Below are 27,903 nucleotides of genomic sequence, written 5' to 3'. Positions count from 1 at the left end.
TGAATATTCCATAAACATACCTTTGAAAATGGAAATTAAAAGCTAATATAACTTTATTTTTTTTAACCAGAGGGCAGTTGTTTTCTGGAGAGGAGAACAAATGAACCACCATAATTTGGTCAATGCTATTAATTAGAAGAGCCTGAAATAATCTTTTCTTCCCCTTCAGAAATGTTACGTAAACATCTTTCTGTTTTGAGAATACGCCTGGCTATTGGACTATGGAAATAATGACTATACTTTATACTATGGCAATAATAATATACATGGGAGAAATTACTATTGATTCTGATTTAATAATCAATCTCAAGGTTTGAGTATTGTGTAGAAATAACAGGGGGGTTATGGGGTTTTTCTTTTCCCTCTCCATCTTTCTAACTTCTTTATGTCCTTTCTCAAAATATTTTGTGGATGATAGCTAAGAAAATTTCTTGAGTGAAAGCACATGTGAAAGAGATTAAAAACAAAAGTGAAACTCTTGAACACATAGTTGAGTAAATTATAAATTTCGTCCCTTTTGTGTCAGGAAGAAGTTAATTATAGCTAATTGATAAGTTGTTTTCCATTTCCATATTCAGATACAGCAAGTCTATTGTTCGATGCTTTCAGAAGGGATTTTGGTCCAAGGGTCTCAAAAAATTCTTTCCAACATTTCTAATAGAAAAGATTTCACCTGCAACAAAATAAAGCAGAGAATAACTAAGCCACTTACCTAAGGGCATGTTGTAAGTCAGTACTGCAAACAGGTATTGAACTCAAGAGTCTCTGAGTTAATAAATAACAATATGTAATGATAATAAATAATAAATGCTCTGAGTCATTCTGTCTTCAACAACAAAGCTGTCAGTGGGATGAGCTTTTTCTGATAGACCTGAAAATATACTTTGGCTTTCAAAGCTGTGTTTTCGGTAAATACATGAAAAATATTAAATAAAAAATGCATGAACTTTTAAAATCTTGCCATATTGGTTGAATGAGGATAAGCACCCTCGTAGTGGCTGGGGTATTTCAGTAATATGTACACTTCAGAAGCACTGACCTTGGTCTTTCAGTTGGAGGTGGCTTGCTGGATGTATTCAGAACCAATTTTAGCTGAATGGGTTGGCAAAGGCCTGCTGGATCATGCTGGAATTGGCCAAAAGAGAACATGAAGTTGAATGTTAACAGTTGAAGTCTTTATTTACGTGCTTAACCAAAAATTTGGAGACACATAGACATAGTTCAGCCATCTCTTAACCAGAAAGAGTTAGCCTTTACATTTCATCATAGTGAAGCACAAATGTATTTTTTGTTTATATTAAAAAACCCGCATTTAGTTACATACCTGGGGTAAAAAATGTTATATAGAAGGTGTGTAAATACCCTTAATGGAAAATTCAACAGAGAGGCCTTCTAATTTAAAAATGTTTCTCTGCATTCCATACGAACTGCAAAAGTTCGTAGAGCCTCAGTGTGTATTTGTTGGTAAATATCAGCACGCAAAATTTTTCAGAAAAGTAGCAGAGCGCGCCATATTTTGTCAGATTTGCCTGAAACATTTTGGATCAGAAAAGATATTTTTTTAAACTATTTTTTCTTTTACTGTTAGATCTCAGAGTAGAGCTTTCTTGTCGTACCTTGTAGATCTTGAGTAGCAGTTTTATGTAACATGGGCAATTGAAGCAATTGCAGATTGTTCACTTCTATGGATAACAATCTGTAACAATGAGATTCATTGAGTCCTGAAGCAAGACCAAAGAGAACAAAACGGAGTAGAAAGGGTTAAGGTAAGCTTTTTTCCCAGACATAACCACTACAGGGAACTTGCCTATCATAGCTTTATTATGCCCATTAAAATCTTAAACCCAAAACTTTTAAAAAGAGAGAGGATAATGTGTTTTGTACAACAGAACTTTCATGCTGTCTCATAATAGGGTTAAACATAATGTATTGCTGTATAGGGGATTTCTGTCTGTATTGGGGTCACCAGCCCTAAGAGTTCTCAGTTCAGATGAGCTGGTTTTTAGAAGCACTGATTTGCAAGTAATTCAAACTTTCACATCGCTCCCGTGAGAGGTTCCATATTAAATAGAATGTGGTGAAAGAAATTTGAGTGAATTATGTGTTTGGAAAATAGTTGACTTTGAAAATGCTTTTTAAGCATTGGTGGGTTTTTCTAGTAGTGATTTACAGTTTTGTTGAGGTACTTTATCTGTACATTAAGATGAAGTAAAAATAAATAAATTAATCAGTTGTTGAACCTCTTTTTGGAAAAAGAAAAGGTTGAAGACAAGGTATTTTAACTCAGCCTTAAATATATTTATTAATGGCAAGTAGAGTAGAATTTTTTTAGCAGGTCTGGTCATCTCATGTCATTGAAGACTGAAAAGAGTATGTTTTATCTGATAAGTTGTGTATTACTCTTAGAGCTTATCCTATTCTTTTGGTGTCCAAATCACTGGGTGTATAAGAATTTGACTTTTAATTGTCACTCATGAAAGTAAGATCAGTATACTGTTGCCTGCCTCTATAGAGGAAGCAGCTAATTCTTCTATTGGTAAACCATTTACCTAGATGTAGCACGTGGACATCAGTGCCTGAGAAGCTTTAATTTCTTAGTTGCGTGTAAAACTTGCTGCTCTGGAAATTTTTTTAGTACTGTTTCAAAAACTAAAAATGTATCCCCTCTCCCATTATGTTGAAGGAAATATATTCTGCACATGAACTGAAGTAGGACTGTAGGCTGGTTGTTTTAATCAACGCATGCTTTTCTGATGGATTCTGCTTATGCTAAAAAGATAAATAGTACAACAGCTAGAGAAACATATAGCTTTCCTTTGAATTAGTCTTTTGTAACGTAAGTAAATTATCCAGTAGGTACTCAACCACAACACTTTGATAATACAGGTGTTTAAATGGTAATAGCTATTGGAATTGGAATGGGAGTGAAACAATAAAGTCGTTAGGGTGTTACAACATGAAATTAAGCTATTGCTGTTACCAAGCAATATTATTATCCTAAAGTCTGCAACTCACAGAGCAAATGAAAACAATGTAATACCCCTCTAACAGTAGTTTACATTAGGATTTAGTTTAGCTATGATGTTTGCTAGTGTTGTAATATCTTTATTAGACAGCATGCGTGATCTGGTGCAGTGTGTTGTAATACAGAAGCAATAACACAGAGCTACTGAACATCTACCTGAGTACCCGTTCCCTACACAAAAATTACCTGTTGCTCAAAAATCTCATCACATGGTGACTCTCATGTTGTGCTTAGCAAGAGTGTAGTATATGAAGAACTTTGTGCTTAATCTTTATATTACTTAATTACCTAATGAAGACTTAGATCATCTTGACTTCTTTATGTATCTCTATAATTTTAATGAAAAATCTTATTGTTTGATTGAAAATCTCAGCTTCCAGTTCGCTCAGTAATTGTTCCTGAGATGAAGAAGAATTTATGATGTGAAAATGACATCTATGTTTGTGAATATGATGGAGAATCAGTACTTCTAAATAATTTTACTTGAACACATCATGTGGATGTTCAGTAGGACACTGTTTTGTATTAAGCAGCTTCATTCTAACAGAACCAGCACAGGATGAGTCCAGTTGTTTAGGGGCTCATCGGCTCACTCAGAGACAATTGAAACTTCTTATATTAGATCTTTTTTTTTTTTGTCTGAATGTAAATGTTCCCTGGTAATTTTTGCAAATATTGTAATTTTTAGACACTGAATCATCAAATGTATGCTGGTTCTGTTGTTGCTGTTGCTATTTATTACACATTAGTGAAAAGAACAAATTTTTTTTGCTGTTTAAACTGCTTGTACTGAAACAATTATTTCAGTTATTTATGATGATACTAGGAGGCACCCCACCTATGACCTGGCTGCAGTTTGCTAGGCACTATACGTGCATAGATGATAAAAGGAAAAATAATTTTAAAAATACAAAGAAAATATTTTCTTTTTCAAGAACCTGCAGTTTCAGCGCAGATTAAAAAGCTACTACTGCTACTTTGGGACAGATTGTAAGCTGATAGACATTATCACAGTGTCATAGAAATAGATGGAATGAGGGCAATAAACTTTAACTCATAGATTACTTCCTTTGGTTTGTATAAAGAAGAATTTTTCCATTTTAGTATTGTCCACACCAGGAATTCCCAGCCTATCTTTGGGGGGTTCACTGCAACTTTTCTTTCTAAGCAGCTCTCCATCTTTCCATGTTTTGCTTCGTGCCTGCCCCTGCTGCAGGGGGCTTGGCCTTCTGCTTATTCAGATGCAGTGTTTCTGTCTCTTGTCTTCTGCTGCCAGCCTGGGACCCCGGGGGCTTCTCCTCCCCACTCCCCCAGCACAGGGGTTGCACCCGTGCTGGGCTTTTTACAGAAGCAGCATGCCGCAGAGGAAGGCACAGGCTTACAAATTTGAGAAGGGTCGAAAGAGTTAAGAATCTGAAATATCTCAAAGAGCAGCAACCCTGCTGCGCCCGTCTTCCAGCAGCTTCCCTCCCTGTGCAGGGCATAAGCTAATAAATCCAGAAGATCTTACTGGCGTTGGTTTCCCTTTCCCGCACCTGCTGACAGCATGGCACAGGGAGCTCTCGCTGGCGCAGAAGCCCGACCTGCTAACTTTGGCTCAGCAGCTATGCCGCACGCCACAGGGTCCTTGGCTGCCAGAGGGAGGGGTGCTCTGCACACAGTGATGTATGAATTAATTCAGGCTTGCATGCACCACAACTTAACCCCGTACGGGGACACGGTCCTAGCTGAAGGCTGGTGCCATCCCTGTGTCACACGGCTGGATCTGCACACGTTGCGTTACAGGCTGCAGAGCCATATTATCCTCTCCTCCACCTTGCGTGCAAAGACTGAGATGGCTGAAGCATGGAGAATAATCCCTTGGTGTTCATGGGATTATTCGCATTTACAGTCAGGCCCCTGCAGCACCTCCTGTGTGGGTGCGCTGGTCTGTGCCGAGAGCCTTGAGACGCCAGCGTGGTACGAACACTGACAAGTGATACTGAAGTACGCCACAAATTCGTTGCTGAATCTTGTTGAAATCACCTTTGTTTCTGAGGGAGTAGTGCTTACTGCTGCTGTTTTGTCTGTGTGGATTAACTGGGATATTGTGGATTTAGGAAATGCAGCAATTTTTCCCTTCTGAACCCTCTCCTGTTGCACGCTCTGCTCTTTTGGTTTGTGTCCTGCTCTTTTACAGCTTTGCCCCACTCACCACTGTTTCTACAGTCGTTCTGTCTCCAGAGAAGAGAGGAGGAAAGAAAACAAATTAATCCTTTAGTGAATAGTTTGACCTGAGTGTTAAGTTTACCTCTAACACTTCAAAAGCTTCAACGTAACTTCATTTGCCACTACAGTTACTCTGCCATATGGTTCTTCGTGTGGACCCTGAAATTAAATAGCTGATTGTCGGTTTGTAACTTGTAGGGAATACAGAGATTTCTGTAGAACCAGTGTTGCTACTTGAATTATTTTAAAGAAACTTGCGTTAATAGATTTAAACAAAACTACCCTTCAGTTGGGCTGACACTACAAAATGGGTTTGTCTGTCTTTTTATCTGGGGAATCGTAGCCTTGAATCTTGACTTAACTGGCAGGAGCCAAAGAGCTACATCTCAAGGTCTGAACTGACAATGAATCTACATTCAAGTACTCTGGGCTTGTCATGATTTATATTGCTGTCTTCCTTGCATAAATGATGGCTGGTTTTGTAGTATTCTGACAATAAGTGAGTTCAGTGCAATAGCCAGTCTTCAGAATAGGGGTCAGTTGTTTGAAATTAGAAGAGGAAAGCGTGTGTGTGTGTGAGTGCATGTACACCATATTTGTGGTCGTGCCTTAAAATTCAGTCTCTGTCTCTTCTTGGAGGCCAGTCGGGTTTGATCTAGACGAGAAAGGAAAAAAAAAAGTTAGAAATAAAGACGGGGGGTGGAGCGGGGGAGATAAGGGGTGGAGGGGAGGAACGAGAAAAGGCATGCCAGCTAGTGCAGCTGCAGGTTTTGAGCTTTGTAGGAACTGAAGCAAGGCTGTAGGCTGTCAGCACAAGTGAAGAGCCAGAAAAGATCTGACAGACATAAACATGACTGCTTTCTTCAGCTGTAGAAGTGCAAAGGAACAAACACAGATCTTGACGTACATCTTCCTTCTCCTTAGATAGTGTTACAAAATACATGGGTAGTCACCAAGTTTTATAACCCATCAAAGCCCAGTCACCTGGATAACAGAGGAGTATCAATTGGCTCCACCCGTTTAAACCTTTTATTTGGGAGATAATTAGAAATATCAGGCATCATGCTGGTGGCACTGCTCTTCGAAATCCTGGGATGGTTTGCATGTCACAGTGAATGTGCACGATTGCACAAATTGCTGTTAGGCAAAGGCTGAAATCACTGAGAACACCCAGGATTTCTCGGCTTTGATTCCACAACCCTTCCATGTGCAGACAGAGTCCTGTGTATTAAAACAGGCCATTTCCATAGTCCTGAGAATCTTAAAAACCTTGAAGGTAGATAAACATAGGTCCTGTATCTTTACTCCAGCTTAATGATAGTCTTTTTTACTTTGCCTTTTAAAAAAAATGACATAAATGTGACAACTAAAAGAAAATAAAACACAAACATGGTTCTAAAACCATTCACCTCCTTGGAGTGAAATAAGGAGGAGGTAACCTGATTAAATGAGGGACACGGCAACTGAAAACATGATTATTTCCTGCTTGAAGAATTTTAAAACATTGTGGTTCGTTTGAGTTTGGAAAACTGGCTTTCCCTTCAGGAAGTGTTTGCTCCCTGCTGCTCTGCAAAAACAGTGGAAAAGAGAAATCTTTTCAAATCACTATTTCCACTGAAAATAGAAGAACTTATGATGCCTAGTTTCCATTTTCCTCTTTGTTGTTGTTGTTATTGCTGGGGATCTCAAAATTCCTGATTTCTTTTCCTGAGTGAAGCCCACAAGGTAACCAGATAAGAACTTAGGAGACGACATGTGGGAGAGCAAGAGAGAAGGAAGGAGAAGAGGGAGAGAGAGAAAACATCTGGACTTCATGGATCAAAGGAGTAAACAAGTTTCTGTGGTATATGGTTTTTTGGAAATGTTTGTAAGAATCTGTTTCAAGTACCCTGTTCAGTCGCCTTCGGTAACGATACACAGCAGTAATTGCATGGCAAGCTGCAGTGGGCAAGAGGAGCAGCCGTTCCCCGTGTGCCGCCTTCCTGGCAAGCTGAGCCCTTTCTGCTTCCTCTCTCCTGACACACGTTTAGTTACGCTTATTTTTAACGTGACTGAGATAAGTAGAAAAACTTGGGGTGTAGATGTACAAAGCGAATCATATCTGTATGCAAACAACCCTTTAATAACTCTGCTCCTTGTTTCTGTGAGTAGCGGGGATGTACTCGGCCTTGCAGATGGAGCTGAGTGGCCAGCACCCAGCAGATGAGAGGAGGCAGAGAAAGTTGTTGCACTGGTAATTCTGCCTGTCAGTGTTCATGAAAACTTATTTTAAAAACAAGCACATACCCACACATCTTAATTGTGCTTTCAAAGTGCCCATTTACTTAAGGAAGCAGGGGGAGAGGGAAGCTCTTAGGTGTCTTATTAGCAGGTCAGTAGTGTCCAAATTGCCACTTCACTAGGAAAAAGTGCGAGCAAAACATTTATTTCTGAATTATTCTCTGTGGAGAAGGTCTTAAAGAGTAAAGAAATGCAGTCACGCTGTTGATTAATTTGCCCAGTGCTGTAATTATTGTGAAATATCAACGTAACTTTCTTTCTTTCCCTCTCTTAGTCGCACATTGTGGTTTTACTGGTACTACAGAAACCCTGATTATATTACCCTGGCATTCTCGGGGACTGTTAAGCAGGAGTTTTCTCTCTTTTGCTCTAAAACTCATCTAAATGGAAAACACATTGTCTTCATTATATGCCAGTGTTGAATGAACAGAGTTGCCATAGCAACAGCCATCTGAGGCCTTGCTGATTTCAGGCCAGTGAATGGGGTAGACAAACAAAGTACCTTCAAAACCAGAAGGGAACAATTGCTATTCATTCAAGCCAGGTTTAAGATCAGCAAATGTCTTTAGCAAAAGAAATGCAGATAAGAAAGTATCAGACATGGCCAGAGAAGAATAACAGAAAATTATCATAATCTTAAACTTTCCTGCCCGGTGGTGTAGCATGAAAGATGATTCTTAAGGTAAAAAAATTGAGGGAGGGCTGAAGAGACAACCCAGGATTTGCCCCCAACCTGACGCAGCGGTGTAAGTGTCGGGAGCTGGTGTGCAGAGCTCCCAGTGCTGGCAGTCATGCCGGTGGGCGCCGAGGGACGGCCCGGCTGGGGCAGGGCAGGGGTGGCAGCAGTGCCCATGGGTGCCAGGGGCAGGCTCTGCTGCAGCGGCTCACGCTGAGGGGAGAAGGAGCATCTTGCATGTCCAAGGTTATTATCGAAGAGCTACATGACATGACTTCAGTCATGAGCCCCTACAGATTAGTCAACAGCGCTTGAAGGTAGTCGGAGCCCCGATATGTTTGTTTCACCATTTTGTTGCTCCTGAAAGACTGTGATATGCAGCTTTATGTATGACATGGTTGACATATTCAACATAAAACCCAGTTAGACTTAATATATATTCACATAAAGTGCCAAGAAACCGACTGTGAAATGTTTGCCTTGAATTAGAGGTGAGGTGCATGTATGTCTGTTTGTCTGGTATGTGTAACTGTGTTTTCTTTCTCCTTAGTCCTGCACAAAAATTTAATAATGATTTTATGACTAAAGTACCATTGCTGATCTCAGTGTTGTCTAACGTGTAGAGACACAAAGAGGCAGGGGCAAGAAAATGAGCATACGCAGGTCGCGTATTGTGTTGGCAGTGTGCTTATAAGGTTTCTTTTGAGAGCGGTGGGCCGATGAAAGGCTCTCTCCTGGCCCCTGTGTTGGGTTTGACAATAGCCGTCACGTGCAGAGGCTGCATTGCAAACAGCCGGTGCAGCAACGGGAGGAAAAGGGCAGGAGCAGGTTCAGGAGTGGGATTGCTTACGGGAGGCTGTGCCATCTTTTACCTAAGTGAGCACTCTGGGTTGGAGGCTACCTCAGGCGATCTGCTGGATCACTGAATCCCTTTCTAGGAGGTCCTGGAGAAATTCATCTGTGTGTTTATTTTTCTGTTAGGTAGCTTAAGAAAGGGGAAGTTGCAACAATACATAAGACACACAACTTGCTACTGTCTAGGCACATTAGTCAGCGTGATAATATAAACTGTGTGCTGTACCAGCTGGGAAGTTGGAGCCAAGGTGCCCTTGTGAGAGAGATCAAACCCCTCGCTAATAATAGGAAAATTGTTATCTTGGGAAGCTGGTCTTGAAGGTGGAGTCTGTCAAATTTCACCTGTTTTCACTATTACATTTTATGTAGCCTGTGTATGTGAAGGAAGGACTATAATAATTAGTGGTCAGCTGTGAATGTCAAGGAAACTCTTTTAACAGTGACGTGATACTGGCAATACCTATCACCATACAGCATATTTTCGGGCTGTTCACCAAAGCCTATTCCTGTGTTAATCATTCTTACAAAATGGGAATGGTGAAACGTGGTAAATTTTTCACTAGTTAAGTTTCTGTTAGCGTAATGGGTATTTTATTTGTTTGTCAGAATGAGGGGAAATACTTGGAAGTACAAGGCGATGTTTCCCCTAGAACTTAAATGAATTTGGACTGAGGAAATATTTGAATGATAATGCTGAAATACAAATCACCTCACCTTGATTAAAACCTTGTTTGCTGGTTGGTTATGAATAGAGAGGATAGGCAAGACTTAAATCCTGGCGACAAAATTATTAGTCAGGAGGATGAAGAGAAATTAAAGACCGATATGTTGAGTCTAGAAGACAACTAAATGGGAATGTGGTGCATAATACGAAGTAAGGAATAGTACAGAGGTGAATCAAACATCTTTTAGTCTTTCTTCATAGTATAAGGACAAAGATGGATTTGCTGAAACTGAAAAGCAAAAGGTAAATACATCTAATACAAGTGATGAGTAACACAGAGAATGCCATCGTTGCAAGGCTGAGATGGTAGGCGGATTCAGAAAATTGCAGTTAATTTTATTTGTGTGTATATAATATATATATATGTGTGTATTTTATATACACGCACCAATTTAAGCTTCCACATCAGTTCCGTTAATTAGATTTGTTGTCTTATTAGTAAAACCTAAATTAATGAAGTTGGGTCTAAATTGTAGATAACAAAGTCTTGTCACTTTTATAATGCGAGGGTATTGCCGGATTGTGGGCTGTAGCCTTCAATAGGTGTGGCGCTGATTGCTCTGAAGATACAATCCTGCAATACCTTCCTTGCTGCTTTTGTTTATGAAAGTTGCCAAGAGGCGCACACAAACAAAGGATTTTATTTTCTTGTTGGTGATACTATTATTATACTGTGAAATCACAGTGCGTTCTGAGGCTTTGGATCCCCTCTTGCTTTATCAGAGAGCAATGCACAGTGCTGTGTGCAGCGTTGTAAGCAGACCCGGATTTGCTCTGTATTTACCATATTACCAATTAGCAGCCTAATGAGCATTGTGCGTCGTGAGAATTTTTGTGGACTGACCGTGGACAGTTTGAATGTGTACTCCTAACTATTTTCTGAGAAATTCGAATGGATTTGATGTGTTTCTTAAAAAACATAGATGTAAAGCAGAACTTCATACGTTTACATTATTTAGATTGTGATGAATGGTGTGTTTTTCCTCTACTTCCAAGGAACTAACAATTACTCTGAAAAAGCTGTGTTACTAACAGGTTCTAGAGGCAAAGTATGTAAGCTGGTGCATGCAGGGTTGTGGCTCAGTCTGTTGTGATAACTGGATGAGGTTTACAACTTTCAGATATTTCCAGGCATAGCTGTGGAGTTTGTTTTGAGCCTCTACCCAACGCCTCTTGCACAAAGCTGTACTGAGGACCAGCACACCTAATCCCTTGGGTCATCATTTGCATCTCCTGGGGGAAGTTACACATTTAGTCCATGGAAGGTAGGTGAAATGCGTGGAAGAGCTGGCCTGTGTTCTAGACCCTATCGTTGCTCATGATGTGAGCTTGGATACTGGAAGCATTTAAGCTTCCTCAACAGCGGTGCTTATACAGCAGTTAGGGCCTGCCTTTTCCAAAGCTTTCCTCACCTTTCAGTACAAATGATTAACGGAGCTCAGGACATGGTTCCTGTGTCTTCAGCAGTTTGTGCTTTCTACTTGTGTGCTCTGGTGTTAGCGCGCTTAAGCCTCTTCTACTACAAAGGCAGAGTTACTAAGAGATAGCGTTACAGGTTGAGTAGCTGGGTAAGATGATGGACGTGTGCCTTGGAAGCAGTCATTAGGCAGATGTTTCATTTTCCTGTGTGGGATCTTGGTTAGATGTGGAGCTTCACTGAAAAATTACTTGACTAGATAAAATAGTTACGGACAGCTTTTGAGTGCTCTTCTTTTTTCATGTTTTAGCAGGAATTAGTTACCAGATTGTAGAATGTTTTAATGCTTCGGGTAATATGCAGCAGGAATAGTAAAAAGAATAGTTAACTTGGAGCAGTTCTAAATGTTAGACATTTCTCCTGTTGCTAAATATGACCTGGAGAATGAAATCAGTGGTTCTTCTTAGCAAAGCATGCTGAGAGCGTTCTAAGAGGCACAGCAAGTGAAACAATCCAAAACGTAGCAGTAAGATCATTTTTATTTCCTTATTGCAGTGCTGTCCTGCCTCATTTGGTTGCCTTACCGCTTCAGCAGGGTTCAGTAGTTTCCATGTTACGTTCCAGTGCTCTCAATCCCAGGGACACTGGGGAGGAGTGCCCAGAGAGAAGCCCTTTCTGAAGAAGGGGAGCCCTGCTAAAGGCATGATCACCAAACTTCTTTGATTGAAATAGAAGAAAGTCGCTCCTAACTCCTCTAAACAGGCTGCTGTGTCCAGTCCCCAGGAACCTGTAATAGGAAGGGATCATCTGGATCATTGAAGCTAGCCCTCTGCAGAAACAGGCAGCCATATCATGATTCATGACTCATAGACATCGGGGGTTTTACTTCATGTATTGTGCTTGTGTCTGATCCATCGCGGAATAAAATGGGAGCCAGCAAACTGTTGATATCTCTGTAGGGTGAAAGCGCTCATGGTTTCACTGCTTAGGTTCTACGAGGTGACACTGAAGTTGTCAACCTGTGGGAACTTTTAAATTCTCTTTGCATAGTATCCCAGTAACTTCTGAGTTTATTTTCTAATATAATAACTTGTAGAGAACATTAGGATGTGTTTTATGTGTAGAACATAGGAGACTTTACAAAAGTTTGTGGCCAGGCTCTCTCTGACAGTCTTGAAATACTGCGTTGTTCCTGTTCCCAAAGGGACAGTCTGAATAAACAAGGTATGGGGGTAAAGGGAAAGTGTTTCTCCAGGATTATATTGTAGCCTGGAGATGAAACTGGAAACATAGTGTATTTATCCAGCTGTAACGAATGTGAATAACTTGGAGGCCTGAACTCATTAGGAAGCTACTTGAGGTGGATTCTATCACAGAAGATGAAGGGTAAAGGGATGAGAATTCCTTGCTAATGGAAAGGACGCATTTTCAGTAAGGGAATACAAAATTACATGGCAGCCGAGTGGTAGGCATGGCCTGAGCATAAATGATAACGCGCTGTTATTCCGTGGTTGACCTATTGGTGGTTTTCTGGGCAAGCAATGAATAGGGGAGTTGTCTGTTTTCTTGAAGTGACCCCTCTCATCCAGGAGGCTGTTTGACACTATCAGAGTGAAGACATTGCCCGTTGCTGCTGCTTCTCATTCTTCTTTGGAATGTGGATAGAAACTGGAGATAAATACTTGTCCAAAGTATTTTCTTATTTGCCGAGACCTCTTCTAACTTACTGACTCGTACCTTCACCCCCGACATGCTTATGCATGTGTGTACCTTATCAAACACAGGTTTAATCTATGAAGAACAGTTATTTCTCAGGAATTACATTGCTGCCTTCAAGTGTGATGAAAGAAAATAATTGGAGTAGAATTTGTTTTCTTTCTACCTTAAGAAAATATAGTTTACTTGGGTGTGTGTCAGTGTTGGGTGAGAACTACATAAGCTGCAATTTATTGTGACTTTGTAAAGAGACTAACAACAAGTTATTATGTCCTTCTCTTGGTTTTGGTTTGGCTTGGCTTTTTTTAAACAACTTTGTGAATACAAACTTTTGCCTTGGTGTTTGTTTTAAATATTCATATTAAATAATATTCATATTTATGAATTATGGAAAGCATCCAGAAACATGCTCCAAATAAGATAGCAGTGAGAAACAGTGGGAGTTTCAGGGTAGAGGAAAGAGCTCTCGTGTTCCCAAAGTGGTGTTGAAAGCTGCTGTTATATACTATGACAAGAAGAAAGATCTGATTTGCGAAAAGCACAGCTTCACGGCAGTTGTAATATGGGAAGGTTGGGCAAGCCTGAATAAGCTCCTCCTCTTTGGATGAACCTCATGCTCACGTTAATGTTCCCAAAGATCCGTATGCACGTACATGCTCTCCATTGCATAGAGCTCCGATTATCTCTCCTGGCAGGGAGAAGAGCCAAGTTACTATCTGTCCAGAATTTTTCAAAGCTTGTGCTTCAAGCTATCTTCTCTGGGTATCTGACATCTTCCTGCTTCATTGCTGACTCCAGCACACCACTTACTGTGAGAATCAAAACAAGGTAATTATCATCTGATTTCAGTGGATCTAAGTAGAAGTAAAAAATATGTGTATGTGTAGTGTAAAGAAAAATGTTTTTGACTAAGTCTATGAAGTCTTAGCATTTTAAGATGCTGTTAGATATACAAGTGTACGTAAATTAATTAAAAATAGTCAGCAGAATAAAAGCTAAGAAGAGTTTCTTATTGACATGACTAGAAGAGTTTAGTTAAGATCACTCAACTAACGCTCTTTATTTACAAGTATCAAATTCTGCAAGAAAAGAAAAAAATGTGGATTCCCATATGTTTATGATAATACTGGTAAAAACCAGAGCACCTTTCCAGTGCTGTCACTACCAATCTCAAGACTTAAAAGCCTGGGTGGCTTTTCAAGGCTATTGGACGAAGCACACGAGCACTGAGTGCAGTAGCCATGTGGCAGTGGCCATGTCTACTACCTGTTAAGCTGGAGGACCCGAACACCTCTGAACATTCAGAAGGCTACCGGTATTTAGCAGTGCAGTTGTAGAAGCCCTAGATGTGCATATACTTCTTTATACCTCCAGCTGATGCTAAAGAAAATAGGAACGAGCCTAATAGCTAAAGCTAAATCAAATTATAAATCGTTTTATTCAATTCTGTTTCCATTTAAAAATTAATTTGGTTTAGCGATAGGCATGTGACTGCAAGCCCTGAAGACTGAAATGTTCTTTATCTGCACAGCAAGCACACAACTGCCTTGACCCTTATCTAGAGGGACTCTTTAATCTGTTAATTCAGTTTTTATGCCCATTCAGTTCTTGACCTCTTTGACTCAACTTCCAGTTAGTGACAGTCGTGGTGGTTGTTTCTGTGATGGAGACACCTGCCCATTAACAATGGGACTGAGCTGAACAACCTTTCTCTTCTCATTTAGGCCACTAAACAGGCAGATGGTGACAACATTTGGTCACCACTGATTGGGCTTGCATTTGAACCCTTGACCTAAAGGTGAAGGCCACTGTATCCTATTAGGAATATGAGCCATCACATTTAGTTTTAGTTGTGATACCTAGCCTGGGATGTGTGTGAAGTCAAACACTTCACAGATATGTGAAGGAGAGGAGGACATTTTTCTTCCATCTGTTCTGTCTTTTATTGTTACATGTTGTAGTTAACTCTGTCAGCTCTTCATGTTAGCAGTCTCTTGCTTAGTATGTCTCGTGTTAGTGAAAAGTAAGTATCAACCAAGTCACACTCCAAGATCCTATCTCAGGAACAGTTCCCCATTGTAAAACACAATCTTCCCCCCCCCCCCCCCCCCCCCCCTACTGTTGCGGTCATTTTTGCTTACATGATTAGTAAATAGTTTTCCCGAGGGATGTTTTTTCCTATTAAACAGTGACCTCTGCAATTTTCTTGCTATGCAGGCTCTGACTGGCCCACCTACAGCACACCACTTTTTCTTCAGTGTCGTTGTACCTGTTGGTATCTTTAAATTTAATGTGAGATTAACTATCAATATCCAGTACTGTGCCACTACTTTCATTCTGTGGCTTCTAATTACATAATTTGCTCTGTCCCTTTCCTCTTTGCTTGTAGAACTCCGTATGTTTTTTGAAGGCCAAAAGATTAAAAGATTGTGATTTTTTCTTTCTTGAAAACCTCAGTCAAACAGGTTGGGGGTGGCAGGGGAAGCATTACTAATCCATGGCTTCTAAAGTATGAATGTGTTTCTATCTAGATGTAACAAAGATACGCAAATTATTTAGCCCTGCAAAGAACTGCCATCAGGAGGTGACAAAATGTGGTCTCTTAAGAAGTTAGAAAATACCCTGAGGCTTACGCTACAAGTACTGCTACCAGGCATGCTACAAAAGTCACAGTTGCTTTAAGTTGCTGATGGATCAGCAGGTTTATAGTATGAAACAACAGGATACAGAATTGCTCTATCTGCCTGTTTGATCATGTGCACAGCATTTTATCTGCTTAGGTGGTGTCTGGATCTCTTCATTTAGATATCATTTCCAGTTGTAGTAGTTTTAGTCTTATAAATATGGACAACAGAATAAAGCAGGTTTAAAGATTAGAGGCGAGCATTTCAAAGCATATAATAAGAGGGCAAACATTGTTAGATGAGTTTGTATTTGATGTCTGTTTATTAAACTCTTACTCGTGTTAACTACCACTGTGCCTGAGCCTAGGCATTCTCCGTTACCGAGCAAAATAGCCCTTCTGTAGGGCTTCAGTGCGTACATGATGCAGGGACCTTCTGTGACTGCACGTTAGTGCTGGGGCTTCCCGAAGCAGCCAGTCAGTGCCAGTTCTCTGGCCCATCGCTGTCGCGCAGACCCACGCAGTCTGCTCTTGCTTCGCACTACCTGATGCTGCATTATGAGGAGCACGGTACAGTAATTGTACTCCCAGCAGATCAGACCACCTATGAAGATAAAGAAGCGCTAGCTGACAAATGTTAGTTACGCATGCTCCCTTGTGGAATCTCACTAGAGGGCACTCCTGGTTTTAGCATTAAAAAGATCCTCCAGCCAACTTTATTTTCTTTGCTGGTACTGGAGCAAGCCACCTGAGTGGCTTTGGAGACTCCACCATGACTGCGGAGACTGATAAACCTTGGAAAGCAAATTGCCTCACAAACAAGAAAGTCTTGGGAGACGCTTTCGCAGGAAGAAGAGAATTGAACCTTAAAAGATTCTAAGTGTATGGAGACATCCAGAGCTGGAGGATTTGGATATGGGTTTTTGTGATTCAGTTTTTGCAAAAAAAAATACTGGGATCTGGCGTAACTAACTGTATTTGTGATGTAGATGCCTGTAAGGAAATGGTAAGGAAATTTTTGCTGGCTTTTCACACCGATCATGCTGTCTCAACTGTTATGTTTGCACCAAGCAAGGACTCGGCCTTCCTGCTTCCTTAATTATTAACACACAGTTGAATGTTAACAAGTGTAACTGAAAATTGCTCTTAGTGGGCAGAAATGATGTTCAATGAGGAATTTAATGTAAGAATGAGACCAAGCTGCTAAATTCTGAAGGGAGCAGACCCAGGTTTGCAGTTTGTCTTAAATTGTGACTAAGGGAAAACAGGGGGTTTAGGCTGCCATTAGTGGGTATATGACTTTTTTGGAAACAAATTTTGAGCTTTCAAACTCATTAGGAGCTGCTTTTTTTGTTTAATAACACAGCTCATCCAGATGTCAATAATTAGGTAAAATAGTGTATCATCTTGATTGCCCAGTGGTTGGTAATCAGTGTAGAGCTAAGGACAGCTCTGTAAACAGCGGATGGTGTATTGCAGGCTGCCTTTGCAGGAGCTGTGAGCCATTTGAAGGGAAAAGATGCACAAGGACAGCAAAGCAGCCAGCCACCAGCAAATGAGAAGTGCAGGGGTTATGTTAGCAAAGGTGAGATGAGGTGGTGGCCTGTCTGTTCCTGGGAATTCATTACATGCCTGCATGTCCCAAGAAGGGTGATAAGGAAGATATGTGCCCAAGATTTGCAATTCTGTTTACTGTCAAAGCTGTAAATCAGTAGAACTCTCCTCTATTAAGGCTAGGCCAGGGCAAACAAGAATGTGCTAATGGTCTTGCCCAAAGTGTCATGTTCTTCATGCTCTCTTTAAAAATTTGCACTAGAATAAGCTCTCTGATAAGGACAAAAAAACTAAGTAATCTCAGTCTTGTAATTTTTTTAAATAATTAAAGGGGGTAATACTTCATACTGGACTCTAGGCTTGTTTTGTTTCAGGATATTCATCTACGTGAGCTTTGGTAATTTGGCTTTATGCATACCTGAGAGGTGTATTTAAGAAGAACGCTTGTATTGCAATATACTTCATCTAGATACTTTTATGTTACCTGTGTGATTGGGCTAATAGAGTAGTTCATAATTTTTATGTATCTGTTCCCATAACACCCTAGGAAAGTGTATTATTGCTATTACACTACTGTTAAACAAGTATATAGGAAGACCCTATGAGTTGCCTAGGCTTCCATGGGAGGAATGACAGAGGAGTTGAATGCAGCTTCCCAGATCCCTTGACTAGAGTCCAAGTAATGGATAAATTCCTCCTGTTTTATTTCTTCTGGAAAAAATTGTACATTTGCACATGTTAGTGTAGAGAATGAGGCTTATATAAATTACTGAACGTATTACATAAAATACCCATGTCCTACAAAACTCAGTCCCTCGGAAAGGTCTCTCTACCATATTTATTTTTATCAATTTTTGGAAGTGAGTACACTTACATTTTACTAATGGGCAAGTGAAATGTGACATATTTACATACACTTTACAATAAATTATAATGTACAGGTCTTATTATGTAAGAAACCCTTCCAATATTTTTGTAGTGAGAAACCAAAGATCATGTAATAACTAAGGACTCTGTTATCACATACTTTTAATTCTGCCCTAGTTAAAATTAATGTGCTTCGTAACATTAGCACACAATTTCAGAATTGTCGAGGATACAAGTTTTGTTTTCAGAAATGAGGCAGGGACTAAAGAGTCTGCATCATCCTCAAAGTCAGCGAAGACTCTGGTTTCTGAAGAAATTATCTAGACTTGCTCTGTAATCAATGGACAGAAACAGGTATCTCCAGAGAGCGATCTGTGCCACCAATTTTTGACATCTGTCTTAGTAAGGGACAAATTGCCCTCTGAAAGTACCACTCTCCATTGACTATTGATGGAACCCAGATGATTAGCTTAGGCTAAAGCCTCCCTATGAGATGGCTAACATTAAGAATCCATACCAAAGTAATTTCTGAAAACGTGAAAGTAGAATTGTTGGCCCTTTTGCTAAGGTAGGAGGAAAGTCACTAACCAAACCAAAAGTTTCTTTTCTCTCTTTTTTCTTTTTTTATTTTTTTTTCTGTGCAGAAATCTCTAAAGAACCTAAAAGGGTGAGTTAACCATATCACCATATTACCTTACTCTACTGATAGTAAATTAAATGAATTCTCTTTCTGTTTGGGGGTTTTGAAAGCTTTACTTGCCCTTAAAATATTTTTTACACCACCGTATAGAAATGGAAGACTGGTACTTTCTACTGTGGGCTAAAATGTGGAGGGGAATTTGAGCTGTGTGTTTTGGTTTATAATTGTTGGATTTTGGATGCATCGCCATATATCAGGAAAAAAAAAGCTTTTTTGATTCTATAAAACACAAATTTAGGGGTCTATTCCATGCCATACACTTTCTAATACCTATGTTAGGATACCTGTTCCAAAATAGAAGCCAAAGATGACAGCAGAGCTGTACGATCTGTTAACCCAGTGCCTACAGACCTAAATTAATTACACAGCCCAGCAGGTACTACCTGTACATACAAAGTTGAATGTCTCATTTCTGAAGGGGGAGCAAATGCTTTCATTTTTCTTAGCTGTTGTGGCGCTTGTGTGTAAGTTTGAAAGTAAAATTACTTTTTCTACTGATTTGTCTTTTTTCCTTTTATATTGGACAAAATATTTATTGTTTCCTTTTTCTAGTAGAGCTTGAAATTAATTTTTTAACTACATTTCTTAGTGCAAAATCCATGACCACAGTGCTCAAAGAGAACTATTTTTTTTTTTAGCTGAGGCTCTACAGAGTGCATGAAGGTTTTTACATAGATTTCAGGTTTGTTTTCTACAAAGCCACTGGTGCATGTGCATTTTCTTTAATTGCTGTTTTAAAAAGTTTAAGTAACCAGCTCAAACCTGACATAATTATATACATAGTACTCAATTTGCAGTAGCGTGAAACAGTATGCTATTTTGCTATATTTAAATTTTCAGCAGTACCATATCATTAATTCCATTTTTTTTCACAGGAACTTTAATTACTCTGTGTGCATTTTATTTATATTTTAAGGTCTCTATGCTGTTTTCTCAACAAAGCTCTAAGAATTTTAAGGAGTGAAAAGCTCTTAGTAGTATGACTGTCATAATTTGCCTGTAAAAATATGGATTCTTTATTTTTCAAAAATGGCTTCAAATGGAAACTTGCTTCAGCCCATGAGACAGAATTCCAGGGGTGCTGCAAACTCAGTCATGGGTTTGGTAATCTATTTATGTTTGTTTGGAGAGTTAGGGCTTCTTTTTGTTGATGCAGTCTGCCTGATAATAAAGATTATGCAGTCAAAACACTGCATAACAGTGGACAGCTCTGTTCATGATATAAGTCTCGATTTTTTTGCAGAGTTATCAATAGTTAAAGTGGTCTTGCTTTTGTTTTTGTAGGTGAAAATAGCTCCAAAGTACAGAGATGAAGTATGTGCTGAAAAAGCATAGACACTTTGCATAGTAATTTTTCTATCTGTAATTCTAAGTGATAGAGCTGCTTTTTATCGTGGGTTTTAAAGGGCTCTTTATCGTGGGTTTTATGGTGTTAGTTTTAGGAGGAGATACTCCTACCTCTATTGACTTTTAAATATCACACAAAGAGCATCATTTTGCATCACAGTGATAGCTAGTGGAAGGAAATAATATTACAACTTGTGAGGAATTGGTGTTGAAAAACAGCATTTCTTGGTGAAGAACAGTAAATGTCGGAATACTTCCGAGGGTGGTGGAGGGGGCGGGGAGCAGCCTTGAAAGCTGAAGAGGAATTCTTCATGACTAAGAGCATCTTCGTAAAAATTAGGTTTTGTATTTCTATTGATCAGAGTAAGCTGGATAGTTCTAGGGGTAATTAAACCTGGGACAGAGAGACAGCTTTATGGTATTGTGCCTAGTTCATTTTTCACCAAAAATCATTATCTTAAAAATAAATATTTACATTTGTGTTCAATACTTCTGTTGGGAAACATAGATCTGTAGTAACAGACTTGTTTTGAGACCTGCGCAAACAGGAATTGCATTTCCCAGCAGATTTTGGACAGAAACCGGTAGTAAATTATCTGGCCATAGGTACTTCATGCAAAGTGTCAGTAATTAAGAGTCACAAAATCTGGTGGATGCCTTGGTGTTTAGGTTTTCAAGCCAAAACATCTTAAAGAAACCTAATTTCAGAAAGCAGAGAGCACCAGTCTTTTGAGGATGTGCCACGTCAAGTACCACCAAATCCGGATACTTGAACTCATTCCGTTTTTCTGATAGCTTGCCCTGCTCTGAGCAGTAGTTAGCTTTGTCCTTGGTTTTGGAGAAAATACTGTATTTGCCCTGCTAACGTTGCGGCAACTTTTTTTAAGGAGGAAAAGTTTAAGCATAGCTGTTAGCAGAATCATGATGAGCATTTTTGTAGGCTCCCTTAAGTGCAGACAATGTATTCTGGTTAATATTTTGAATATTTGATGCAAAAATGCAAATTACTAAAATACTCTGCATCAGGTCTTCCATTTAGCATTATCCTTTCACACTGTGGAGTAAACTAATGAATTACAGCATGATTACATAGCACATAATTAACTTTGTAATTAATATGCAACTGCCACTTAAACTAAAGTACTGCTTATAAAGATGTACGGCAACAGTAAATCACAGGTCAGAAGTAGCACTTTGGAATTTTCGAAAGAATGAGACTAAATGCAGAATCACTTACAGCAGCAGAGTAAGTTAATTAAAAAGCAGATTAATTGTGAATGTCCTGTTTAATTTTAAATACCTTTGCTATTTCTTTTCCCAGAAGAAAGAAAAAGTTTAAAGCTTAAGTCATTCATTGTTTTCTTAGATGACATATTTTAAAATGAGCAGTTGTTTAGCTTTAAACTGTCCTGGTTGTGATTAGGAGTCGGTTAGTATTCCTTTCTTGTCTTGCTGTGTAGAAGGGTAGGATAAAACCAACTGCTTTTTACTTTGAATTAACTCCAGCTTTCTGCCATGGTCTCTTTTTCACATCAAGTCCATGAAACAGTTAGCCAAACCACGTCCGTCCTTTGTCCTGCTGCTTTGTTTTTAAAGAAGATGAGGATTTGAGCTGTGCTGCCGTAACCGTAACCAGTGAAGAATGAGGTGTAAGTTCGGTGACTTCAGAAAAACTACTTTTTACAGCAGCTGTCTGCAATTGCTGGTATTTCCACAGTGGTGCTGATGCTGGAGGCCCTTGTGCAAACAGATGACACACTTTCCACAGGCATCTAGAGCAACGCGTTGGTTAAATTGCATGTCTTCCTGCAGGTTTACAGAGTATTAGCTGGAGTCCTGTCCTTTCCCACACCCTTTTCCTTCCATCTGTCTCTGTGTGAAATGCCGTTGACCATAGCAAGGAATAGAAATCCACAGTGTAGGCGTGGCCATGCTCTCTTGGTTCAGACTACGCTCGATCGATGGAAAGCACCATCTGATACAGTACCAAATGCAGGGTGTCGAAGGTTTGGTTTAATTCAAGAGATGGGAATTTTAAAGCATCTTCATGATTTGCTCTCATGAAATATCATACAGCATTAATACATTATTCCTTCTTTAACAGTGCAGGTAACTGTGTATTGTAAGGAACATTAGCTCCCTGTCTTTTCCAGGTGGCATTCACAGGAGCAGTTTTAGATACCAACTGACCTCAAGGTCACTCTTTCCTGCACTGTGCCAGCCTAGAAGTAGAAATGGACACACACTGGAGAGCTCTGTACCCAGAGACCATGGAGAATTATGTGTTACAGCTCTTCAACACCTCTCTGACCATCTGAAGGTGATGGAATACAGGAACTAGGTCCTGCAAGTGTATCGGATGCTGTTGGCATGCTATTCAATACTTCACCATAGTCTCCTTGGTTGGCTTGATCTACTGCTGGGCATATCCTGCTTAGTGTCTGCTTAAAATAAATTAAACAGGATATATATCACAATCCGTAGGAAATGGCTACACTAAGCATATAATGCATCTTTTAAAGGAATTAATATGTTTTGTTAATGTCTCTTTTGCAAAGCAAACTAATTTTTTGTGTTCAGCAGTACATGACAAGCAGTTCTAACTTTAGAGCCTCTGTGTTTCTGAGACACTTTGATTTGTGTATTCAGTATTCATGGTGCTCAGTATATTGTTGGTCGCTTCATCCACATTATGCTATTTTTTTCTTTTTAAATGGCTGGCTTGAAACTTCTGACCTGGAACAAAGAGTGATAGATGCTTCACAGTTGCTCTTCCTTCTGGATAAATAATCATTCAGGCATAATTATGTGCATCTTTTGGTACTCATGAATACCTGCCTGCTTGAATAGCTGGGAGGGAATATATGCTGCCCTTACAAATCCTTCAGAATTGGCTTTTGCTTGTATTGTGTTGTAGAAAAAATGTAAATGAAACAAAACAAACAACAAAAATGAACAGAAAAACACCCAAACAAAAGATCAGACATCCAGAAATTTTTGTTTTCTGTTTGCTGACTTTATTTTTCTTCATTGGTCAGCTGCTCGACAGGCTAATTACTATGAAAATTGACATGTAAGGATAAGTATCCTGAGTTACTCTCCAAGAATAAAAAAAATATATTGTAATTGAGGTATGCACCGTGAGTGGAGTCTAACCTAATGGAACTTGCAGGGAGTTCTGTCATTTGAGTTTCATATGTCACTTAGTGGGTCATAATATGAGAAACAGGTTAGCTTTTATAACATTGGGTTTTCAGTTTAGTGGCTCAATAGGGAAATGAAGCTTTAGGGATGTGTCTTTTTCTGTAAATGATGTGTGGTACATTCTTGGAGGTTCAGTTCTAGGCATTATGAACAGATGCTTCTGAACTAATCTTAAATGTCACATTGCATGCATAAACCCTGGGGGATTAACAATATCGGGAGTCCCTGAAAGTATTTCTGGAGGTTTAGCTTAATACTCTCTCCCAGGGAAGCGTCCCACCTACTAACTTGACGCATACTTCCAGGCCTTCCCGAAGGCCCTCTCTCTAATGCTGAGCCAAATAAGGCCAGGGGAGAGATGACAAAAGCAATATATTGCAAAGCAGCGGAGCTTTGAGATGGCAAGTAAAAATCATACAGCCTCAAAAAGTTGCAGTGGTCTCAACAGAAGTGAAACCATGAGATGATTTTACATTAAAAATGGAGAGTCATTAACATGTGGTAGAGGAACAATCACAGCTCCATAATTACGATTGGGTTGTAATAGCTGGGGAAAATGCAGATGATTTAAAATAGAAAAACATTAATTTCTCGTCTAGCAAATGCCCTCCTTTCTATTTTAAATATTTCAGTGGTTATTCAGAAAAGCTTTTATTCAAAACCAAATAAAAATAGTAATAATTAAAAAAATCATTGTTGTCCAAACGTAGAGGTGCTTGTGATGGATGCTGTGATAAACTGTGTAACTGTAGAGGGATTGACAGCTATGTTTTTAATATACCATTTTTCTTTCACTTGTAATGTGTATATATATGTTGGGGTCAGATGAAAAAAATCAGAGAAAATATTTCTTTAAGCCTCTGTTAGAATGAGTTCCTGTCTAAAGAGAAGATAAGGAAGGGAGTTTTGCTGCAGTTTTCTTCCATCTACATGGATTTTTTTGTGCCGAGGTTATAATGTATGTTAACATTATGCTGACATGGACAGCTCTAGCCAATAGGTTAAAATTGTTAGGTAGTTTGTCTTTTTGACAGATCTTGTCTCCATGTCTAGCAATTTATATGACCTTCCAACTCTGATATTTTCCTTGCCAGTGTGTGCCCTAAATGGTTCCCTCCTCGTACCAGCCCCACTTCATTCTTAGAGACTGACAAGGCAGCCCATGGTTTGCTGAACCTGCGAGCAGGCCCGCTGGGTCATCGTCGCCATTAACTGCTGCTTTATTCTCTCGGCTGTTAAATTGCTTGTTCAATTCTTGAATATGCTTTGTTAAATCAGCTTAAAACATTCATTTAAAAATTCAGTCTCTTGCATGGCAATATGATACAAAATACACCCTTTTTCCCGTTATTTTCCCTTTATAATTTAGTCCGCAGGATGGTTCATAAAAACTGAGGCCAAAGCTAGGCACATTCTGCGTGATAGATGAATTAAATTGCAGAATAGAATCCCTATTTCTGGAACAAATCTGCTTAATATCACTTGTGCAAACTTTTCTCCTGTGTTCCCTGATGCTTAGGATTTGTTGTTCAGTCTTGCAAGAAAGTGTTTACATATGTTTGTATATATACGTTGTTTTCTTCCCTAGCATTTCATCCTGTTACATTTGTGCATGTGTGCTTATGTATGTGTTTGCATGTTAGTTTAATCAAAGCCTTATAAATAGCAGCTCAGTTGGCTTTCACAAGGAAAGAAGCTCACTAAAAAAAAAAGTTATGCTGGTGAATTGTTTTTCACAGGCCAGGCAGAAAGTTCTTGGGAACTTTGCTTCTTAGACCCATCAGGGGTTGTCTCCCCATAGCTGTATAATAGCATTGCAGTTGCTATGAAGTCTGTTAGTAATTCTCAACTCTGAAAGAGGTGTGATGGTGTTCAAAGCACTTGCATTATGGTACTGAGGTTTAAAGAAACTTGAGTTGTAGGTAATGTAAACCAATCCTTTCAAGAGTTTTGAACAATTCTCTAAACAAGGGGGAGAGCAAAGATGATAATTGATATACTGAGTCTGAATGGGTGGCAGCAGTAGACTGACCTGTGTCCTGAGCAGTACTTGACTTGAAAATGAATGAGTGATCCTAGGAAACTGCTATCTAAACTGGCTTTAAACCATTTTGGAAAACGAATCTCTATTCCTGACATCAGCTAGAAATAGAATAGGACAACCTACAGGATTTTTTAACATGTTCTTCGTCTTACAATAGATGAGGAAGGACAGTTTTGGGTGTCAGGACCCTGTCTGGTGCTTAGGTCAAGGGTTCAAAATTGCCTGTTTTGTCACCTAGAAAACGTGCCACTGGGCTCCTGCAGTTTATCTCCACTGTAGAAAAGACCAGGCCATCAAAAGTGTGGTAAAGAGTTTGGCTCCCTAGACTGAAGTCAACCTTTGAGTGAAACACCTTCCCACTTCCATTTTTGAGGAGTATTTAATTTTGTTGCTCAGCAGTGAAAATAAGTCACGACATTGCTCTGTGATGTCATATGCATCCCCTTAAATTTTTTCAGGCTTATTGAAGGCAGTAAAAAAGAAATTTACGTGCAAACAGGCTCCTTTCTCCTGGAAAGCAAAATGGGAAGAAGGTTGAAAATAGTCAGGTTGTTCAACGGATTTACGACACTTGCAGGTGGTAGCAGGTTATCATTCTGTGGAGCCAGGATCCCCAGGCTTTTGACTGTTATCTATAGCAGCATGGGATATTTTCAGGGACTGAATCAATCTTGCGAGGAGCTAATGCGTAGTATTTTTTATGGTTACAGAACTGGCTCTTTAGGGTTTCCATTTATTTGTTTCTTTGTTTACTGTTAATGAGCTTAAGATTGAATTAGGATAGGTGATTAATGAACACTGATCTTTTTCTAAAAATCTTACAAAGATCTTTATAATGCTTTAATGACTGCAAAGTGATTGATTTTGCTTAACTTACACTCTGCAAACTTTGTGGCAGGGTCTTTTTTTTATTATTTTTTTATTTTTTTATTTTCCCCGTTGCTTGCTGATACAAATGATTTTCAATCCACATCTTTCTGTGCCTTTCTGGACAGACCCAGGTCCCCAGTTCTTCAGGTAAGGGTTCTGCCTACACATAATGTAGCTTACTCCTTGCTTGCTGCATACAGCTTCCTTTCTGAACAAAACCTTCTGGAGTCAAGAAAAGGTTCATGCCCTGATTTTGTCCTGCCATACAGATAATCATAATACCTAGCATTACAGTAACACCTCTGTATTTGCACTGGTAAGAAAAAGAGAAGGTTGTCAAATAATTCTCATTCCTTTAAAGTAGAGAAGTAGCAGTTGAAAAGAACTGACAAGTCTTGCATCCTCCTATGGTATTCTATAGAAGTAGGAGGGGATTATGTTTTGTTATGTCTTGTTTTATAGATACCCCATTTGCCTGTACATCTCCACTATTTGTGCCAACCTGTAAAAAGGTTGGTGAGTCTTGTTGTCTTAGACTTTTCTTCTAAAATCATTCTTCTTTGCCTGCAGCTAACTTAAGGGCCTGTTTAATTGTTGCTGCTTTGGTGTTTCGCAATAGCTGAGAAGTTATCTGTTGGTAGAAGACATTTACGTAGGTGTTTGCCTGCTTCACATGCTTTACTGTTGGAAAGGTAAAATTATAAGCTGAGAAGTGTAGAGATAGAAGATAGAGCACTGCATTATTTAGAGGTTTACTGTCTGGCTTTTTGGATACCAGTATCACCTTAGGAGGAAGAACTACAACGCCTATCTCTTAACCAGCTGGTAGACAGACAGCATAGAAAGGTAAGAGAGTAGAAAATTCCTTATGCCGAACTGCTGAGTGTCTGAATGTGTTACAAAGGACAGTGGAGCCAGGTTCAGTTTTTGGCCTATGGAAAAAGTAGGAAAGGATGTCTCAACGAAGTCCTTAATTTGAAGTACTGTGAGTTAGTGAGATGCTTTTTTGGTTGAGAAGGAAGAACTGTTGCTTACTACATAGCTCCTTCTTCGTGGCTTCATTTATGTCAAGAGAAACAAAATCAGAGAAAAATAGCAACCCTCGCATCTGATACTAACTGTCTGAATTGGTTCCCTTGTCCCAGGTGGGACAGGAGCAAAGGGGCTGCTCCCGCAGCATCGCCTGTCCAGTGCCAGCCTGCCCTCTCTTTTTGTATCCCTGCTTGGATCAGCCATGCAATAGCAGGAACCTTTTTAATCCTGTAATGTGGCATAGTGGGCAGCTAGGCTGTTTAAAAAATGAACCGTCTTTCAAAAGATATCCCTCCAAATTTCAGATTTAATGAACCCCAGTTACTCTAGGAGCAAAAGGGTGCCAAAATGCAGCCTCTCAAGGATGACAAAGATCAAGAGCAAAGGATGAGGAGTTGGATAGAAGCAGTTTTGTTCTCCGCAAGGTTTGACATTGTCACAACGATAGGTCTCTCCTTGAGTTCATCAGAACCTTTTCAAAGGGGATTCTTGTTTCCTTTTCGGGGGAGCTGTGCATTGTTTCAAGTAAGACTTTACACCTACTCCTGCCTGCTGAAGGCTTTGCTGCTCGGCTGCTCTGCCAGCTTTGTAAGCGTGTCACCAGCACGTCACGTTTGATCAGAACGAAAGTTGCTCTGGAGTACATCTAATCAGGCAGGGCTTCATAAAAACTTGAAGGCTATAAAGCTGACCTCTGGAGTCTGTAGTGTCGCCGTTGAGAACAAAGAAGGAAAGTGTGTAGCTTTCTGAGGTCTGTTACA

General features: G+C 39.5%; 1 protein-coding gene across 7 annotated transcripts in view; it reads left to right on the top strand.

The window, feature by feature from the left end:
• The window catches only part of ZMIZ1 (zinc finger MIZ-type containing 1), a 359,666-nt gene that overhangs the window by 159,005 nt on the left and 172,758 nt on the right, over positions 1 to 27,903 (top strand). The window contains exon 4 of one of the 7 annotated variants that reach the window (XM_040605423.1): positions 13,597 to 13,729. The exons of the other annotated variants lie outside the window; for them this stretch is intronic. The gene's annotated coding sequence lies outside the window, so the exon portion shown is untranslated. The remainder of the gene's footprint in view (positions 1 to 13,596; positions 13,730 to 27,903) is intronic. 7 annotated transcript variants of the gene reach the window in all.

This window comes from Falco naumanni, chromosome 9, assembly GCF_017639655.2.
Source record: "Falco naumanni isolate bFalNau1 chromosome 9, bFalNau1.pat, whole genome shotgun sequence".
Classification (NCBI taxonomy): Eukaryota; Metazoa; Chordata; class Aves; order Falconiformes; family Falconidae; genus Falco; species Falco naumanni.
The sequence above is the reverse complement of the archived record's forward strand: the minus strand, read 5'-3'. Positions and strand labels throughout refer to the sequence as shown.